The 15178-nt window shown below is 40.8% G+C and overlaps 1 protein-coding gene and 1 pseudogene across 12 annotated transcripts in view; both read right to left on the bottom strand.

Annotated features, from left to right (window-relative positions):
* Window positions 1-9094, bottom strand: part of HERC1 (HECT and RLD domain containing E3 ubiquitin protein ligase family member 1) — a 225201-nt gene extending 216107 nt beyond the window's left edge. For 10 of the 12 annotated variants that reach the window (XM_059913067.1, XM_059913069.1, XM_059913070.1 and 7 more), the window contains exon 1: window positions 8709-8866. The gene's annotated coding sequence lies outside the window, so the exon portion shown is untranslated. Of the gene's footprint in view, window positions 1-8708; window positions 8867-9074 lie in introns of those variants that run through there. The other 2 variants (XM_059913065.1, XM_059913064.1) reach the window with 2 other exon arrangements.
* Window positions 9095-13592: 4498 nt separating this feature from the next.
* LOC132361207 (U6 spliceosomal RNA) lies at window positions 13593-13692 on the bottom strand (annotated as a pseudogene).
* Between the last annotated feature and the right edge of the window lie 1486 nt (window positions 13693-15178).

Genomic DNA, 15178 nt, shown 5'->3' with positions numbered 1-15178 from the left:
GAACAGAGCAAGAACAAGTATTAAGCCCTGGGAATGCACCTGGCGTGATCAAAGAACATAGCGAAGTTCAGTGTAGCAGAAGTGGAGTGAAAAGAGAGAAGGAGACAGGGACTACATCATGGAGGACTTCACAGGCCATGGCCAGGAATCTGGCTGTTATTTTAATTATAAAAGGAAGTCATTATAAAGTATTAAACAGAGGAGTGGCTTATCTGATGAACAGTTAAAAAGATCATTCTAGCTGTGAAACGCAGAATAGACTGTAGGAGGTCAAGTGAGAAAACAGGGAAAACAGTTAAGAGACTCTTGTAATTATCTAACCAGGACATGATGGTGGTTTAGACCAGAGTAATAAGGTAGAGATGATGATATCTGATCAGATTAGAAATACATTCAAAAGATAGAACCAAGAGGATTTGCTGATGGGCTGATTATAGGGTATAAAGAAAAGAAAAGAAAAGAATCACACGTGACACTTAGGCTTTTGGCCTGAGTGACTAGGTAAATGGTCCTGCCATTTACTAAGGGCACATTGGGAGGAAATGATGAGGACAGGAATCACAACTTCTGTGTTGTGCAAACTTAGTTTGAGAAGCCTTTTAGACAGCCAAATGAGATGTGGAATAAGCAGACGAACTATGACACTGTACCTCAGGAAAGGGGTCAGGGCTGAAGATATAAATGTGGAAGTTAATCAACATTTAGATAGTTCTTAAAGCCAAAGAAATGGATAAATGTAGATGGGAAAAACTTTTTTGTTTAATCTTCACATGAGCCCTACGAGGTAGCAACTATCATCATTCCCATTTTATAGATCAGAAAATAGGCTAAGAGATAAAAACTTATCCAACATCACTCTACTAATAAGTGGTAATAAGTTAGAAAAACAAACAAACAAAATATCTAATTAACTATAATGACTATGACCTTTCTCAACTGGGTTCATCATCTGAACCATAGAACTTGAAATGAATATTGGAGTGAATCTTTTCTCAACTCTCCCAAGGACAGTAGATAACTAGTGCCATTCTAGGTGCAATGGAGAGAAGTTAATTCTTCACATACAATTAATGCTCAAATGTCCTAGAACATTAGGGTTTAGTTCTCTCATGGAACCCCAGATGAAAAAAAAACTATACTATACTATTATTCTATTGGAACTATTATTCTTCTACTACTACTACTACTACTACTACTACTACTACTACTACTAGTGGTAGGAATCACTTAAAATGAGAGAAAAAAAGACTGGTGAACAACATAAGTTACCATCCTGTGGAAACCTTTTCATGGCTTTGCTTTGTAACCAGTAAAATAAAGTGTTATTTGAGGTTTTTATACCACCAAAGGTGATTGTAAGAATACACCAAACCTCTACTGATTCTACTCACAATCAGCACTCATCATTTGTCTTCCTGAGAACATCAATTCATCAGAAAACCACTAGAATGTAAGCTCCTCTGGTGCAAGAATACTTGTTTTTTCATTAATGTGTTCCAAGCACCTGGAACAATGTCCTTTTTGGTGAAAGAAACTAAATTTCCAGTCCCCCTGAGCAGAACTTGTTACCTTGTAAGATGCAGATGTTTTTCATGTTGTCTTAGTTTCTTGGCACCACTAAAATCTGACAGGATTATCCTAATTCAGAACTTTAAACTCTCGATTTCTTCTTCCTTAAGATTGGCCTTCTTTCTTATGGAAATAAAACAGATTCCAGATAAAGCCATTACTGTTCAAATAACTACCATACCATAGTGCCAATATGTACTGTATGTCCTGTTCAAAATAACTAGCATACAATGTGAACCAATAATTACTATCTCATACATACTCTACAGGAAAAAATATTCTCCTTACAATTTCAGTTATCCTTTGTTAAACTCCACAAGTATTTCAGAGCATGGGTATTATGAATCAATGCAGCAACTCCATTAAATGCAAAAAGTTTCAAATGAGCAATCCTGGGTAGATCGGAAATTGCCTTCTAGTCAATTTCCCCTGCACAAAATAACCTACATGTTATCAGTACAGTATTAGTGGACAATATATTTCATTTTCAAGCTATAAGAACCTGCCAACAGGGCTTCCCTGGTGGCGCAGTGGTTAAGAATCCGCCTGCCAATGCAGAGGACACAGGTTCGAGCCCTGGTCCAGGAAGATCCCAAATGCCGCGAAGCAACTAAGCCCATGAGCCACAACTACTAAGCCTGCGCTCTAGAGCCACAACTACTGAAGCCCGCACGCCTAGAGCCCGTGCTCCACAACGAAGAGTAGCCCCCGCTCGCCGCAACTAGAGAAAGCCCGCACGCAGCAATGAAGACCCAACGCAGCCAAAAAAAAAAAAAAAAGAACCTGCCAACGGCAGGCATTAAGTGCCCTTCCACGATGGGTTCCGGTCACTGAAATGACTGCAGGGCATTTTTTAAAATCAGTCATCTCTGGCAAAAAAAAAAAAATATTAAAAAGCACAACAACACATTCTGTTGGTAAGGTTGTGGTGAAAACAGGTGCTCTCATATATTACTGGTGGGAACGCAAATAAGTACAACACTTCTGGAGGAAAATTAGGCAATACCTAACAAAACTACATATGCACAGAACTTTTGACCCAGCAATCTCACTTACAGGAATCTACCCTGAAGATACATCTCTTACACTACAAAAATATATATTCACAGGTCACTTACTGCAAAATTGTTTATAACTGCAAAATACAGGAAACAACCTAAGTGCTCACATACAGAAGAATGACTGAATAACTTAGGATACATCTACACAGTAGAGTACTATACAGCTGTAAAAAAGAATGGAGAATATCTGGGAATTCCCTGGTGATCCAGTGGTTAGGACTCAGCACTCTAACTGCTGGGACCCCGGATTAGATCCCTGGCCAGGGAACTAAAATCCCATAAGCCACATGGTGCTGCCAAAAATAAATAAATCAAAAATTTAAAAATTAAAAAAAAAAAAAAACGGAGAATATCAAAAGACTATCTCTTCAAAAGAATGAACTGTTGGGGTGATTTCCAGGACACACTATTAAGTTGAAAAAAAGGTGCAAAAAAGTATCTATAACATGCCACTCTTCATATAAGAAAGAAGGGAATGGGAAAACCAGTTTGGCAGTTCCTCAAAAAGTTATCATATGAGGGCTTCCCTGGTGGTGCAGTGGTTAAGAATCTGCCTGCCAATGCAGGGGACACGGCTTCGAGCCCTGGTCTGGGAAGATCCCTCATGCCACGGAGCAACTACGCCCATGAGCCACAACTACTGAGCCTGCGCATCTGGAGCCTGTGCTCCACAACGGGAGAGGCCACGACAATGAGAGGCCCGCGCACCGCGATGAAGAGTGGCCCCCGCGCGCCGCAACTAGAGAAAGCCCTTGCACAGAAACAAAGACCCAACACAGCCAAAAATAAATAAATAAATTTATTTAAAAAAAAAAAAGTTATCATATGACCCAGTAATTCCACTCTTAGGTATATACCCAAGGGAATTGAAAACATACGTCCACATAAAAACTTGTACCTGAATGTTCATAATAGCCAAAAAAAAAAAAAAAAGAAAAGAAAAGAAAAACCAAATGTCCATCAACTGATACATGGATGAACAAAGTGTGGTATATTCATACAATGGAATATTATTCAGCCATAATAAGAATGAAGTACTGACACATGCTATAACATAGATGAACCTAGAAAAGATTACGTTAAGTGAAAGAAGCCAGGCACAATAGTTCACATATCATATGATTCCATTTACACGAAACGTCCAGAATAGACAAATTCATACAAACAGAAAGTATGGTTACTAGTGGCTGGAGAAGGGGGAATAGGAAGTGAATACTTCCTATACTTAGTACTAAGTATACTTAGTACTACTAATGAATACAGGGTTTCATTTCCAGATAATGAAAATGTTCTAAAATTAGGTAGTGGTGATGGTTGCACAACCTTATGAATAGACTAAAAAACAATGATTTGTACACTTCCAAAGGGTGAGCTTTGTGTTTTGTGAATTGTACCTCAATTTAAAAAACTGTATGCAAGAAAAAAAGGAATACAAAAAAAACACAATCTGTTCATGCGTGTAAAAGAGATAATGGAAGGATAAACCAGAAACTAAAGAAGCTGGTTACCTAAGGGCATGGAAAACAGGTGGGGAAAAGGGGGAGGGGAGGGAATGGGAATAGGGTAGTAGGAATAAGGAGTGACAATTATCTGAGTATATTTTTTTAATGTAATGTTTAGTAGCAGTAATGTTTCATATACCAAAATAAATAAAATCAACCAGAATTGGAGGAACCCAAAATAGGATACAAAGAATGAGACCTAACTGCATTACAGATGAATAATATAACCACACTAAAGGAAGTGAGGAACAAAAGAATTAACCTAAGTAACTTTGAAAAACAGTATGTTGACTAGATACTGTAAGGCTAAAGACAAGAAAAAAAACATGTATACAAATACTGCACTCATTGGTAAATATGTTTCTCATAAGGGTTAGCAACAGGTCACTACTTGATGTGCATTCTAAAATTGAACAAATAAATTAGTATACAGTATTATAGATAAGGAGAGGCAGGTTTCTCACTGTCAGAAAAAAAAGTCACAAATAAGAAACGGTTGGTACAGCAGAAACTACACAACACACAACATTGTAAAGCAACTATACGCCAATAGAAATTAATTAAATAAATAAATTTTAAAAAAAGGTTGGAATGAACCTTGTGGTGTTGGACTGGAATACAAGATATTAATATGAACTCAAATATGGTTTTTAAAATATAGAGAAAGACAAATACAGAAATAAGTGTGTGTGCGTGTGTGTGTGTGTGTCTGCTTGCATGTGTGAGCAGGTTAGTATATATACATATATTTCCTAGCTCTGTCCTCTGAGGGCCTAGGAGCAGTGACACCCCAGTGAGCATACCTAGCATTCAGATCTTGATTTAAATTCTGTTCTCCAATAAAAGGAACTAGATCTCCTTAGAGAAGTAGTTGATTTCAGGACAGGTACAAGGAAAAATACAAGATCAGCATGGAAAATAGCCTGTGGTGCCAGAATATAAGGAACTGCTCAAAAAAGGGTGGAGGACAACCCGAAAGAGCTCCTAATGGCCAAAACTGGAAGAATCTGAGCAATAAGATAATGATACTACTGAAGTAGAATCTGTAGAATAAAATAAATATCCATGAAGTCATACTTATAAAAATAAATAATTTAACAAATAAATGAGGAAGGGACACCTCTTTCTTACAGAAGAATTCCAATAATAAATGTAAAAGGAACGAGGGAAATAACAAAATCACCAGTAGGCAAATACCACAGTAATAACTGCTGCAGACAAGATCCACCAATGGTTGCTAAAATCAGTGGGAGAAAGTTTGAGGAGAAACAGTGTATCTGCATAGTCTCAAAGTATCTCCCTTAAGATATGTATCAATTACAAAAAGAAAAATAGTAACTTTATAGTGGAGAATACAGCAGAGTTCACCTTAATAAAGCAATCGAAGTTAAAATATCACTAACAATAAGACATGTCAACACCATGTACCTCTAGTATGATGCACTGCGGACACACCCCTTTTGTAGTTTTCTTGCAAACATACAGAACCTCAATCTAATCATGAGAAAAACATCAGACAAACCCAAAATGAGAAATATTATACAAAATAACTAACTAGTACTCATCAAAAGTGTCAAGGTCATGAAAGACAAGGAAAAACAGAGGAACTGTCACAGATTGTAGACAAGACTAGGAAGATATAACAACTAAATGCAATGTGGGATCCTGGATTAGATCCTGGGAGAAAAAAAAAAAATACATTGGGGAAAAACTGGTGACATTCATATAAAGTCTGTAGTTTAGTTGATAATATTTCACCAATGCGAATTTCCTGTGTTTGATCATTGTTATGTAAGTCTTCAACAGTAGAGGATGCTATGTGAAGGGTATATAGGAACTCTCTGTACTATCTCTGCAACGTTTCTGTAAGTCTAACATTATTTCAAAATAAAGTTAAAAATAAATAAAATCCATCAATCGATCATCTTATGCGAATGTCTCATTCCCTTGCTCAGGGATCCCATCTGGAATTTAATATTCCCATTAATTTAGAGGGTCTAGTAAGTGACAGCAGAACAAACTGAAATCATAAAAACCAGATCGGGCATCTAACAAGTAAATTACCTACTTTATGTTTTTTATACCTTCTGCCTTTTTTAGTCAAAAAAAATTTGCTGCTGTTGCAACTTTACTGGCTTTGCAAACTTCGTTTAAAACGACCAATTTTTTTTTATGTTTTCAATATCGTGATAATCCGTAGTATGTGCCCAAAATAACATATTTCATTTGTCTGTTACGCCAAAGTTTTATTTACATAAAAAACAGTCAATAGATTATAGTGTTTGTTACTTATTATCACATAGTCGTCCAACCACAAAATTCAAGGTTTTTTCTCAAGTCAATTCGCTTTTATCCTAATACAAACTTCTCTCCACACCCTAAACTACAAAGTCATCATCATTGTTATTTTAAGTTCTGAAAATCTGAATTTTAAAAAATCAGCTGTTCAACGTATGCAGTCTTTTTTTTTAATTTCAAATATTGAGTAATTTAGTCTTTTTTGGGAAAAAATGCTTGGGACATTAAAATTGTACTGTATTTATTATTTGCATCCTCTACTAACCAACCCAGCCTAATCAACAAGTCTTCTGAAATTCCTTTTATCAAATAGGATTTTCAGGTGTTTATATTAATAAACAGATTAAGTGACATGTTTACATTTGCTTTCTCCTCCACGAACCACCACGATGCCTGCACTGGGAGTGGAATACATGACCAGCAAATGAATGGGTAAGTGTCACGAGCAAACAGCATGACTAGAAATTTAAGAAGCAAAGTGATAAGAACCTTAGGGAAAGCAAAATTCATAAAAGTTTAGAATTACAAGAGGCCTTAATAGGCCATTCCAATGACAATCCCAGACAGATGACAATCTATCCTATTTTTAAAAGCCTCCAGATTTTCAACCTCCCTAGATGTCTCATTCTGCCATATAAAACTGTCATGTGATTTGGGGGAAATATTGCAAGATTATTCTTTGCCCTACCTAATGCTTTCTTTCTTCAAATAATATAACAATACATTTTAACTCACTTCCAAGATTTACGAATGCGCACAGGTGCTTAATACACATGTGTGTACATATATATGCACATATATGCACACAGGTACCAAGGACACTCAATTTTGCTTGTATAAACACACACTATAGAAATCTACATAATCAAAGGCACATGTCCATCCCATCCCAATCACAAAAGCACTATGAAACAAACAATGCCACATAATGATTCGGGTCTAAAAATAACCAGTGGGAGCCAATTTTATAAAGCCTTGAAGTAAACAGGTTTCTTCCCACCATAATAATCAAAGTTTATTTGCTTTCCACAAATACTACTCCTTTACAGCACCCACCACAGGCAGAACTGTAAAAACACATATGTTCTAGAGCCAAGTAAATAATAATTTTTAATGTTTTCTTTTTTTAAAAGCATTTAGCTAATAATCATTTTGGAAGAGGGCCCAATGAAAGAGATAGTGATGACAGTACAGTCAGTGCTAATGAACAAGTAGCCAGTTTTAATCAAGCAGGTCAAAGAAGTGACTCAAATAAAACAAATCATTTTTCCAACATGTATAGAATGGGGAAGTCCCAGTCAAGGATGAGCCAAAAATTATTTGAAAAAATTAAGTGTCTGTTAGGAAATACACCAAAATGTTAACCATGAAATGCTACCTCTGGAAATGGAATTACGAGGATGGGTCAGTGTGTTCAGATTTGGTATTCCTATTATTCTGAGTATCCATATTTTCTACTGCATTATAGAAATCATTGTTAAATTAAAGCAAAATTCTGTCCCTGTGTTTCACAGCTCTCTAGGATACACAGCATGTCTTTTACATAACCTCCTGGGAGAGATGGTACCAGCTCCGGTCCTCCTGTGTCTCCCATGAACCTGCCACCCATCACAGGAAAGGTTTCACTATGTTCCCTGAGACAGCTCCCGTCATCATCATCCTCATCTCACCCCAGAGGCTTCACAATGCATCTCGTCTCCCCTCCCAGCAGCAAAAGCTTTATAGTTATTTTACAGAGCCATAAGATTTGAAGAAAGGTTTACCAGATCATGAGCTGCCCCCACCCAAAAAGCAGAGCAAAAGGGAAAGACACGTCGTCCCAACCTCCACCCCTCAAAAGGTGGAGGGTGACGGGGGGCACCCGGGTCGCAGCTCTCCTCGGATCCCGAAATAGGGTCGGGCCGCCACCCCACCCCCGGGTCCGAGCCCCGGCCGGGGGCGGGACTCTCGTTAGTGGATAAAGGAGTGGGGAACTCAGAGACGCGACCCCCGAGGCCCGTGGACTGGTACAGCAAGCCGCCAGAGGGGCGGGTTCCTTCGCCCTCTCGGGCCGGCGGCTCGGCTTCTAACGCGGCTCTGTAGCCGCCCGGGCAGCGAGAGGCCTCAGGGGCCGGGGAGCCGCACCGCGCCGGGAGGGCTTCCTCAGGCCTCTGCCTGCCACCCACCCGGGACCCCGGCGGCCCCCTTCGGCGGCGGCCCCCGAATGGCTCCGGCCGGCCTTGCCGGGCCAGCGGGGCGCACGCACAGGCGGCCAGGAGGACAGAAGAGAAGGCGTTACCATACGCGGCTCCAGAGCTGGTGGGGGTGGGGCGCGGCTCCGGCGACCCGAGCCCGGCTCGGCAGCGGCTGCGGTGGCCGCGTCCTTTATTTTTGCTGCAGCAGCGGCGACTTGTCAAAGGGAAAGACGTAGGAGGCAGCGGCGGCAGCAGCGGCGAAAGGCGAGTCTCGCAGGACTTGGGCGGAACTCTCGCGCAGCCTGGAGCCCTCGCCCCGCCCCCAAGGCCTAGCGCGGGAGGCGAGAGCCTCTGGGGGAGGAGTGCTCGGGGCAGGCTGCAGGAGAACGGGAAAAGAGACTAGGATTTAATAATGGATGGGGGTGGGAAGCCTAGATTCTAGGAACACCCAGTTACCGCGCAGCCCTCACCTTTCAGCCCTCGCAGAGTCCAGGCAGCTCGGTGCGTCCGCGAGGATCGGACTCCGCATGAGGCACAATTGGGGGGCGTTTCATAAACGGCGGTGAGGAGTACGGGGGCCAGCCAGCGCGCCCCCTTTTCCTCGTGGTGGGCGTGTAAGACCCTACTGCCCCGCGTCCTGTTGCTGCCTGATGGAGCGACGCGTGGAAAAACTGGCTGCCGAGGCTAGGCGGCCACACCCCTTTATCTCGGACTCTCGCCACGCGCTCTGCGCTCTTTATCTCCCACACCAGCCAGCCCAAGACTTCTGGCCGGTCAAGTTCAATCACATGAAAGCGGTTCACTTGAGTTACTTCTAGCTTATTATTCATGAATTTGTGCAGCAGGACTGCCAAAACCCTGCAGATGCTGGGGCCTGCGACTCCTCTGTTTTTTCTGCTGAGGAACGCAGAGGTAAATTATGACTTTGATTTTGACCTTGACCTCGACCTCTACAGTGAAGTCTCATGAGTGGAGGGACCCTGACTGGCCTAGTCATCACTGTGTCTCCAGCACCTAACACCGGCCCAGGTGCTCATTAAATTGTCGAATGAATACACCTGTCCCCGTCTTCCTTCTGTACCTGTTCTTACTCCAAGACTCCGCATTTATAGCCACCATCCTGATATCCTTCGTTGAAAATTTTCTAACGAGCAGCAGTTATGCGTAACTGACTAAGGTAATGGAGCCGATCGCTTCCCTCCAGAAGTTCACAATCTAATTGGGGACATACGAGGAATATGCAGCATACAGGCCATGTACGTGTCACTAAAGTAAAAAATTGTGATATAGGCAGAAGAGGGAGTGCTTGCCCCATGGATATATGCGGAGATAAGTTGGATATATGCGAGGCAGTTTAGCCTAAGAGTTTTTTGACTCACTGTCAAATAATTTGTTTCACTGTCACATAGGTGAGAATTCTGGAATCCCACTTACCAGGTGTGTGACTTTGGACCAGTTGCTTGACCTCTCCGAACCTCAGGTCCTTATCTGTCAACTCATAATGTTAGTTCTTATTATCACAGGGCTCCTGTGAGGAGTAAAATATATGTAGAGCTCCTGACACATATTAATTACTCATTAAATACTAGGCCTTATTATATGTGTAACTTTTAAGTTTCTACATGTGAAATGTGTGTCTATTTCTGGTAAACTAGATGTGAGGGGGTGGGTATATGTGAAGTGGTGTCATTGTTGCCAGTGCTTTATCATCTGGTTATTGTGTGTGAAGCTGAGACAAGGTTAACAAGCTCCCTTGCCGTCCTCATTTTAACTTGTTGATGATGTAGGCATCTGTGTCACTCAAAGCATCCCATGACATTCCATTTTTCTTGGATTTCTAAAACTTTACTAGGACTCTTGCTTATTTTAGAGGCCAATTGAGACATTCTCTCCTTTGCCCTCTCCTTAGCTTCCACCCTCAGGGCGGTGTGGAAAGGAGGAATGAATACTGTTGAGTCCAATTTGCATACAATTATCAAATACAAATAATGTCAGCAAGTAAGCCCTGAATATTTCGCATCCTCACCTTCACCACTTCACCCCTTCCCTGACCGCTCTTTAATACTTAAATCACCATCTGCTGGAGTTCATTATCAACATCTTTCTCCAAACTCTACCAGTTCATTTTATTCAGATTTCCCCTGGGGAAAAATGTTGGAGATGGGGGAGGGCGGCGTGGGGGGGAATAAGGGGAACTCAAGGCCAAGGCCTCATCATTGAAGGCTCTGGCCCTGATAGTCCTCTGAGCCACACTCTCTGGCCACACCAGTCAGCTACATCTTCGTGCACACATACACATCATCCACATCTGATACCACATATCCCACAATCCTACAGCTCAGCCAGGAGGTCCCAGGTAGAGGAAGTGGAAAATCAACAGAAAAATACATTTTTTTCATCTTTCATCTGCATATAGGGAATATGTGGTTCCTAAATAAAAAGTGGGGCTAAGTCACAGGTGAAAGGAACCAACAGAGGAGTGAAGTGTTAGAGGCAGAACAGGGAGAAAGTTAAAAGGATTCAGGGGGTAAGTTTGTTTTGCCTTTGGCACTTGGCTCAGGAAACAAACAGCTTTCAATATTCAGAAAAGGGCTCCAGAGCAGGAATCCACAGTCAGGAGTCCTGGTGTCTCCTGAAATTGCAGCTTATTTGCCCTCAGGTTACACAGCCTTTCTAACACCCATAAATAGGGCTAATTATGGGTATCTTGCCTGTCTCGGAGTATCATGGGAGTCAACATAGGAAAGTACTTGCAAGCCTAAAACTCTCTATAAATGTGACACATTATTTTCATTCATCCATTCATTTAACAGATCTTTGTTGAATGCCTATCATAAACCAGGCACTTGTGCAAGACACTGTATATACTAAGTTGAGCAAGCTTTAATACCTGCCTTCAAGGAGCTTATGGTGTAATGGGAGGAGGAAGGGAAGAAAATAGGTAAGTATAATGCCGTGTGAGGAGACTGCAAGTGATAAGTGTATGGGGGAAGGATTGAGTGAGAGGAAGGACAGCTGAAACACTTCTTGGAGAAGGAGGTTTAGAAGGATAGCACACATAATGAGGATCCAGTCCCTTTCCTAAAGAGTGATCCATAAATCAACTCCAAAATAACTTCAACAAATTGCTCTGTTGTGGGTTGTGAGTTCTGCTTTGTTCTAATAAAACGCACCTCTCCTAAACCCTTAGAAAAGAGTCTTTGATGTGAAGTCATTGTATATACCCATTAGCTTTGAAGAATGATGGAATTAATGGAGGGAAAGATCCGTGGTATCTTAATTAGAAACGTTTTGTTCTTACAGCTTCTGTTTAAACACCGTAGAAAGAGAGAATGCATTCCCCCTCACATACTTGGTCTCCAGGAGTTCCCTTCAACCAGTCCTTCCGATACAGGTAATACTGCCTATCAGAGGCCAAGAAGCTTTTCCAAAATGTGAAAACAATACCTTATTTTTATGTGTTTCTTTATACTCCACTTTTTTACAAAAAGACTTTGAGATAGATATTAGCACTTTATTCTTAATCATGTTCCCCACAAAGAAACTCCAAGAGAGGGTATATATTATTCAATTATTTCTCACATTCATTGGTGCCTACTCTGTGTAAGACAACATGCTGGAACTGTAGGCTGTACAAAGTAGGTCTGTGCCCTCTCAGGTCCTGAAAACTGAAGGTGGAGATAAATGTCCATGGAAAGATAGCTAAATAACCAACAATGTGGATTCCATTGCCCTGTATTTTTTTGCTGGTTGAATGAGCAAAATTGTAAAGTTAGGCACCCAACTTCCGAAACGTGTTTACCCTACTGCTCCACCAGAGAAGGAGGATACAAAGGAAGGGCAAGATGTTTATTGTAACTTGATATTTATAGATATATGATAGGTATTTTAGTAGGTCCTCTGGAATACATCATCCTTTAAACAGAGTGTAACTATTGCAGTTTTCTCTGAGTAAGGGTAAAATTTGAAACTGACCAAACCCAAGGACCAATTAAAATTATTCTGGAAGACAAAGACTTGCACAAAACAAACAAAACCAGCCAGCAATAAAATGCAGTATGCTATGAGCTAAAAGATGGTGCAGAAAATAAATGTTGTCAGAACTCAGAAAAGAGAAAAGATTGCTAGACAGAGAGAACTTCACCCAGGTGGTAGAATTTGAGAGGGGAGCTGACAGCTAAATAGAAAAAGTTACATATTCTGGTAATAATGTATTCTCAAAACACCAACCTCCAGGCCACAAAAGTTGCCTAGAATTTTTAAGGGTATCTACATATGAGAACACACTTGGTACCTCTTTTCTCCCTAACAAATAATTGATCTGCCAAAGAGGTTTGAAATGAAGCAGGGATACTAAAAATAGGACCACAAGATTGACAGATAGTTCTTTCGGAAATGCAGTCCGTTCTTGCTGAATGCAAACCTTATAGAGTTCGCACTTGAAATCCATATTCTAAATGAAATATCACACATACCAGGACAACCCACTATCTCACCAGTATTCATTTCCCTCGTAGTTCCTTAAGGCTGCAATGCAATTACCATTTTTAGGTAAATTAGCTTATTTTTACAACAGTTTGTGAGTGTTGTTTCATCAAAACACAACTGCCTGAGGCACACACAGATGAACATTTTCTCACTCAGCAGCAAGGAATGGGAACATTGATGCTGAGGAAAGAAAATGAAACTGCAGGGGGAAAAGTGTGCCTCCAGTGAGGAGGAGGGAAGAAGAAGGGAACTAACATGTATATAGGGCTATCCATGCCAAATACTGTGGTAGCACAGTGGGCACAAGATGAACAAGGCAAATCTTTGTTCTGGAAGGAAACTAGTAGAGGAGGTGTATATACCAATAATTGTAACACAAGTTAAAAAGTTCTAAGTACCATAAAAGAACTTTTTTTTTTTTAAAGGAATGTTAGAATTTATTTAATTGGCTCTGGGCCTAAAGAACATAGACACATTATAATTCTCTTGAGACAGATTCGAAAAATATGGAACGCTTCACAAATGTGCGTGTCATCCTTCCACAGGGGCCATGCTAATCTTCTCTGTATCAAAAAGAACTTTTTTCCCCTTTTTAAAGGACTGGGGAGCTTAGAAGAGGGATAGTTGAATTGCAACATGTTGGACCAGGGAAAGTTCATGAGAAACGGGGCCTTGAAGACTGAGTGGTTACTTTTGGACATGTGGGAATGGGGAACATTCTAGGCACAAAGAACAACATAAGCAAAAGTGTGCTCAGAATGAGCAGGCAGTCCAGTTTAGTTGTGGCCATGTGGCATTTATGTTATCCAGAACTCCTGGTTGCAAGTGACAGAAACTTCCCACCTGAACTTGCCTGGCAAAGTAAAGGAGAAGAATTAGCTTAAGGAATCCAAAAAATTGTTGAACAGTCAACGTAAAGTGGTGAGGGCAGTAAACAGAGGCTTCAGGAACTTGTAGAACCAGGAACTTCAGCACCACCAGAATTCTCTTGCTTCGTCTTTGCTTCCCTTGTTGCATTGGCTTCAGTTTCTTTCAAGACTGGCTTTCTTTATATATTAGGAAATACAGCACCCCCAAGTTTTACATCTTACTATTTCCACCATTAGAAAGGGGCTACCACTTTTAATTCAAGCTTGAAATTAAGGGGAAAAAAAGTGCTAATTGGCCAGGCTGGGATCAGTGCTCATCCCTAGAACAATCCCAGGGGCCCAAGGGCACACCATAAATGTGCACCACTGTATTTGCTGATGGTTTGAGAAGAAGTGGGAGATGGGTCTGGAAAAGCAGTTGAGTCTTGTAAGGCTGTGCTCTGGGAGTTGGAAGGACTGAAGTTGGCATCTGTACAAGCGGCAGATCAGGTGATCAGGAAGGGGAGGAAATGTTTTGGCCCAAAATTATGGTGAACATTCACTGGATTATCAGGTTAAAACAGGGTTGAAACTTTTGTCATTGTTCAAAGTGATTAGTGTTTTGTCATTTCAATCAAGATGTAAAACATAGCGGGTCTCTCACATTGACATTGCACAGCAAGACCTAGAATCCTTCTTCAGCCTTCTAGCTGGGTGACTTTAGGTGGATATCTTAACCCAACTGAGCCTGAATTTCTTCACTGAAAAATAATAGTATAATGACAGCTAACATCTATTGAATCTAGATGTTCTAAGCACATTTCGAACACTATTTCATTTAATCTTCAAATCAACCCTACAGGGCTCTATAAATCTGCGATAGTAATCCCCACTCACAGGATTATTGTAAAGATTAAAGAAACCAGTAAGATGCAGAGCCCATTTGCCTGGCGCACAGCCAGCACTCAATACATCGTTATTTTTAATTATCTGTTTCCCAGAAAAGGAAACTCCCCTCATTTCCTGATTTCCTTGGGCACCAAAAGCTGACACTTTGAGAAAACAAAAACAAATGGAAGGGAAGAACTCTATGACCCCTTGTCTCTGACATAGAGGGGGTTAGTTAGGCTTGACTTAATAGGGACTAAAATAGGCCAGGAAGAGAAATACTACAAAATACTAGAAAGTAGGATATTGAGAAATGTGGTTGCGGAATGCCAACTGAATGAGATTGGGCT

This window comes from Balaenoptera ricei, chromosome 2 (genome assembly GCF_028023285.1).
Source record: "Balaenoptera ricei isolate mBalRic1 chromosome 2, mBalRic1.hap2, whole genome shotgun sequence".
Classification (NCBI taxonomy): Eukaryota; Metazoa; Chordata; class Mammalia; order Artiodactyla; family Balaenopteridae; genus Balaenoptera; species Balaenoptera ricei.
Note: the sequence above shows the minus strand (reverse complement) of the source record. Positions and strands in the feature narration are given on the sequence as shown.